This window comes from Capsicum annuum, chromosome 10 (assembly GCF_002878395.1).
Source record: "Capsicum annuum cultivar UCD-10X-F1 chromosome 10, UCD10Xv1.1, whole genome shotgun sequence".
Classification (NCBI taxonomy): domain Eukaryota; kingdom Viridiplantae; phylum Streptophyta; class Magnoliopsida; order Solanales; family Solanaceae; genus Capsicum; species Capsicum annuum.
The window spans coordinates 32,231,038-32,237,561 of NC_061120.1; positions in this window are offsets into that span (position 1 = coordinate 32,231,038).

Below are 6,524 nucleotides of genomic sequence, written 5' to 3' on the forward strand. Positions count from 1 at the left end.
AGGACCCAAGACCACTCGGTACCTAAGCAAAATTAATCTTCTTATTTTGTAGGAACATATCTGCAAAAGCTATAAAAAAGAAGTGTGGGTCATCGATAATAAATGTTCCAAACACATAACCGAAAAGAAAGAAAATTTTGGTTCTCTAAAGAAAATTGAAGGAGGATCAATTAGATTTGGACATAATGCCAAATATGACGTCATTGGAGTTGGCTCAGTGAAGCTCAACTCCTTTTGTGAACTTATCAAAGTATATATCATGTACGGACTCAAACACAACTTATTGAGTATCAGTCAACTATGTGACGCAGGATTTAAAGTATCCTTCAAAGCTGAGAGTTGCTTCATCAAACATGAAAAAGAAGATATGTCTCTTATTAATGAACGTGTTGACAATATTTATGTTCTTAATAACCATGATTTTTTTACCCTGACTTATCTCACAATGCAAACCAATAATACATGGTTATGGAATTAAAAACTTGGGCATGCTAGCACGCATGCCATTGAAAAACTCACCGAACTTGAAATGGTGAAAGGTCTTCCAAGGCTAAAATTTAAGAAGAATCACATCTATGATGATTGTCAACATGGTAGGAAGACTCAGACATCATTTAAAGTCAAAAATATTGTCACTACCACCAAACCTCTTCAAATAATCTACATGGATTTGTTTGGTCCCACCAAGACCGCAATTATTGGTGAAAAAAGATACGTATTTATCATTGTTGATGATTATTCTCATTTTACTTGGGTAATTTTTCTTTCTCACAATCATTAAAAATTCACTAATTTTAAGATCTCTTATAGAAGAGTAGAAAGAGAAACAGGACATTTCATCATGAAAACCCTGGTTCTGGACCTTAGAAAATTTCCTTGATTTTTGGTTTTTGGCAAGATACGACTTAGGGAAATGATTCATACGCTTAGATATAGGTTGTATAGTCCATTCATATGCGGATGTGTGTTGGTTGATGGGATGGATGTAGTTACTAAAATGGGTATGATTTAGGCGATACGAATCATATCGGTGTATACGGGTTATTTGGCCACTTCACTTAACCTCAGACTTGGTAACTTAGGTTGGATCTGAGTACGAGCGGCTCTCTATAAGCTGTAAGCTAGGGTATGAGTCATACCATGGACTCATATGGTGGTCAATGTTCAAACCTCCTGAAATTTTATTCTGCCACGGGTACGGTTTATGGGTACTAGTCGTACCCTTGGATATAACTTAGATTTGGGTGTGTCGTACCTTGGATAGTATTGGGTCCAAGGGGAAAAAATATGGTATGAGAGGTAGGTACCACTCATATAGGATGGGTATGACTCGTAGGGGTCAGTTATACCCTATGATGCGAGTTAAGTGTAGTTTAAGTGAGGGAAATATGGACATTTCCCCACTTGTCCAAATGAGTTCCCATGAATTATATTGCACTTGGGAGGTTATTTGCCCTACTATTCTATTCTTAAATACTTAGACAATACTCTTAAGTCCTCTCTAGAGTTCATGGGCAAAGGAAGCTAGGGTTTCATCTTAAGGAGTATATTGGGGCTTGTCTTGGTGATGTCTCTCCATCATCATCTTAGTTTAAGGAATGTTCTCTTCCCTCATTGTTATCTCCAACGAAAGGCATGAATTTATACAATGTTTTCATGATTTGAATGTTGTATGATTTTGGGTTTTCAAATATGATTTTGGGGTTTTGGTTATAAATGCTTTGGTTATGGTTTTTTCTATGTTTTAGTTATTCTTTTATATTCATTCATGGTGATTTTGGATAATTGGTTGCATGGGAATAGTTGTTTGGTAATTGTCTTTGGTTTTGGAAATACTATGCCCCCAATGTGTGTGATAAAATTCCTATAACAATATTTTTACCATAATATTGGGTTTTCAATGGAACTTATGCATGGTTTAAACTTGGTAATGGAACCCTAAATAATATGAATAGTTTAAATAGATTTGGAATGATTTGGCTTAATAACCGTACTTATAGGGTACAAAGAAATCCCCCAAGTTAATATGGTAATGGATACTTATAGGGTACATGGGAATCCCTTGACCACTAAACGGTTTGTCTAAGGACAATAATTGCAATTTATAGTCGGTATGATCATACCACTACTAATAGCCTTCATTAATAATAATGGAATAATATTTTTGGTTGGAAATTAGTTTTAATAGGGCAATAATGACGGGGTGTGAAATCTAACCATAAAGGTGGGAGTCCAATGGATGAACACTGGAAACTCTTATTTGCTGACATGAGGGGTAGGTCATGGCAACCTTATATGATACTTATGAGGTACATGAGAATCCTCTAGGTACACTGTATATATGTATCATGGAGAGTGAAGCATACATGGGAATCCCCAACTCTTATGGTATTTTTGGTTCATATGAATACATGTATCGAGGCCCGTTCAGGGGGCTATATTGGACCTATATATCCCGTGGGTGGTTTAGGACTGTTAAGATTCACATACCCAGGTTAATGATTTTAACTACATGCTAAACTCGATTCCCTTCCCCGGCATGGTTATATATATAGATATATATGTATGGGTTATGTGCATATAGATAATTTTTCTTGGTTTTCTTAAATGACATTATTTTATCCTTATCTTGAGTTCATGCTAGCGTTTACCCGCTAGCCCATCTTTGAGAATCTATATCCCCATGCAATATAGGAACCGGTCGTTCTACTCCTCCTACTAGCATTTAAACATTCTAAGGTCAACTTTAGATTGAAGTGGTGAGCTTTATTTTATTATAAGGCTCCATTTCATGCATGTTATTTCATCCTTCATATTATTTATGGATATTGTTTTGTTTATGGTTGGGGCATGTCCCAACCAAATTTTTGTATTCTTTTGGTTAGAGAATTTTGTGGAACTACTATGGGTTTGAATGGGTGGGATCAGTATTGGTGTTAGCCTCAGCATTGGTATTAGTATTGGTATTGGGGATAATACCGGTTGATGATATTGTTAGTTGTTTCATCCTTTTTTATTTTGGGATTTTATATTTAATTATTTATGAAACTTAATTGGTTATCGTCGGGTTTATGATTTTGGTTTGGCTTAGTATGGTTGGATGGTTGGTATGAAACAGTTGGACTTGGTTGGATCGGTCACAGTCGTGATCCTATCCAGAGTCTTTATATGAGATGTTACACTATCTTGTTATATGTTCTAAATTCATCCAACTCAGGGCAAGTGACTGGATATTTGGTTAGGTAGCGGGGGTGGTCTCCGATCCCGGTTGGACTCGGTATGTCCATTATGACAAGGCCCTGATTGGGTCGTGTCAAGTTGGTATCAGAGCATTAGGTTCATAGTCAATTAGGAGTTTACAAATATGTGTCTAGTAGAGTCTCTTTTAGGGGTTTGCAGCACGCCAAACTCACAAAAAAGAGGCTACAGGGCATTTAGGATTGTTTCACTTTCTTGGTATTCTATTTTCAAGCTTGGAGTCTGAGTCTTGCAATTCTTCTCTAATCCTTGGTTGTTCACTTTTTTAGATCATGCCTTGACTATCTGGAACATAAGAAATTTTTTTTGTCCTATCTGGGATGATGTTGATGGGGTACATTCTACACCTAGGGTTCACACTCGTTCTTAGGGTCTTGTCCCTGGTTGATCTGGAGTTCCCCCGATTGCGATTAGTCCACCTCAGGGTGAGGTAACTAATATGGAATTTTGCCATTTTATTCATGTTATTACTCAGTTGGTTGCTGCCCAAGCTGAGCGGGATGTGTCTAGTGGGTTGTATGTTAAGCCCACCAGGGTTGGCTAGTTTATAAAGTTAAATCCTCCTACTTTACTGGTACAAAGGTGAAGGAAGATCCTTAGGGTTTCTTAGATGAAATTGAGAAGATATTCAGGGTGATGCAGGTCACAAATATGAAAGGTGTAAATTTTGCAGCTTATCACCTCAAGGATATTGCGTACCAATAGTACGAAGAGCAGGATAGGGATAAAGGTGATGTAGAGGAGTTATACTTATGGGATGCTTTTTCTAATGGTTTTCTGGATCGTTTCTTTCCTCAATAGTTGAGAGAAGCAAATATAGAGGAATTTGTGGATCTCAAGTAAGGTAAAATATCTGTCAAGGAATATGGCTTGAAATTTTATCAGCTATTAAGGTATGCTTTTGATTTGGTGGCTAACATGAGGGTAAGGACGAGAAAGTTCACTTCTGGGCTATCTTAGGATCTTATCCTTAAAAGCAAAACTGCCTTGCTGATCAAGGATATGGATATTTTGAGGTTGGTTATCCACATACAGCAGGTGGAGGATAAAAATAGAAAATAGGTGAAGTTTGGGGAAAGAATGGGTAAGAGGAGTAGGTTATTCGAGCCGAGTGGTGCTCAACATCAGGGTGGTCGGGATGGAGATAAATGGCCAAAGTAGAAGTGGGGGAGTTTGTGTTCCTTCTCTACTTCTAGTGCCCCTTAACCAAGGTAGCCAGGTTATAGGTATCCGTAAGGTGGTGATAATTTCTAGACACAAGGTGCCTAATCTCAGGCAAGTGAGAGCCAGTCAGCTTTTTTATATCCCCGTTGACGATTCTATGGTCGTCTTCATTGGGGATATTATGATGAAGGAAGGGACACATGTTTTAAATATGGCTAGCCAGGCCATATGCTCAGAAATTATCCAATCAAAATGGCACTTCGGGAGCAGTCAAAGATCCGGTTGCTTCATCTTCTTGTCCTGTACCTAGTGGTTCAACTTTGGCATCCTCTCTTGCTTCTAGTACAGGTACAGGCCAAATAGGTTGTTTGCTCTTATATCTAGACAGGAATCTGAGGCATCTGCTGATTTCCTTATTGGTACGTTAAAACTCTTTTCTCGTAACGTGTAATGCCTTCTTGATTTGGGGTCTACTTTTTTTTATGTGACCCCATTTATGTCTGTGGGTATTGGTTTTGATCTTAATGTTGTTTCAGATCTTTTTTATATTTCTACCTCTGTAGGTGCTCGGTTATTGCTTCTGAGGTTATTTTAGATTTTTTTTCTATTCCTACCCCGGTAGGTGACTCGGTTATTACTAAAAGAGTCTATAGGGTATGTATGGTGTTTGTTAGTGGCAAGCAGACCTTGATAGATCTGTTTGAACTAGATATGGTGGATTTTGATATTATTTTGGGGATAGATTAGTTACATTATTATTGTGCATCCTTAGATTGTCTGACCCATAAGGTTATATTTGGGTTCCCTGGAGAACTGATTATAGAGTGGGAGGGTGGTTCTCTAGCTCCTAGGGAGAAGTTCATTTCTTATCTTAAAGCTCGAAGGTTAATCTAAAGGTTGTATTTATCACTTGGTTCGGGTTAAATATTCTAGCTTGGAAGGTCATTCTCTATATTTAGTTTTGGTGGTAAATGAGATTCCTGAGGTTTTTTCGGATGATCTTCTTGGTGTTTCTCCGGATAGGGAAATAGAGTTTGGTACTGATTTGGTTTTGGACACTATTCCGATATCTATTTCTCCTTATAAAATGGCTCCAACTGAGTTGAAAGAACTCAAGGACCAACTTAAGGATATTTTGAATAAGGGGTTTATTTGTCCTAGTGTATCCCCATTTGGTCCATCGGTGTTGATCGTGCGCAAGAAGGATAGTTCCCTTTGGATGTGTATTGACTATCGGCAATTGAATATGGTGACAATCAAGAATAAGTATCCACTTCCAAGGATAGATGACTTGTTTGATCAGTTGTAAGGTGCCAAGTTCTTCTCTAATATAGATCTTCGGTCTGGGTATCATCACCTTAAGATTAGGGAGAAGGATATCCCTAAGACGACTTTTTACATTCGGTATGGACACTTTGAATTCTTGGTTATGTCATTTAGTTTGAAGAATGTCCAGCGGCATATATGGACTTGATGAATAAGGTTTCCAGGTAGTTCTTGGATTTTTTTGTCATTGTGTTTATTGATGACATTTTGGTTTATTCTAAGAGTGAGATGGATCATGCTAATCACCTTCATGAGGTTTGTAGACCTTACAGGAATAACAGTTGTATGCTAAGTTCTCTAAGTGTGAGTTTTAGTTGAATATTATGACTTTTCTTGGTCCTATTATTTTTAGCGAGGGGATAATGGTGGACCCTCAAAAGGTGGTGGTGATTAAAAAGTTGCCCATACCCATGACTCTAATCGACATTTGGAGCTTCTTAGATTTTTATGGGATTATCGATTGTTTGTGGAAAGCTTTTCGATGATAGCTGCTTCTTTGACTAAGTTGACTCAGAAAAGGGAGAAGTTTTCTTAGTCGGATGTTTGTGAGGGAAGTTTTGAGAAGTTGAAAAAAAGCTAACTTCAGCTCCAATTTTGACATTGCCTGAAGGTAGTGAGGGGTTTGTGGTTTATTTTGATGCACCCTGTGTGGGACTTGGGTTGTGTCTTGATGCAACATGGAAAGATGATTTCCTATGCTTCTAGGTAGTTGAAGGTACATACGAGGAATTCTCCTACTCATGATTTGAAACTATTGGCGGTGGTTTTTGCTATAC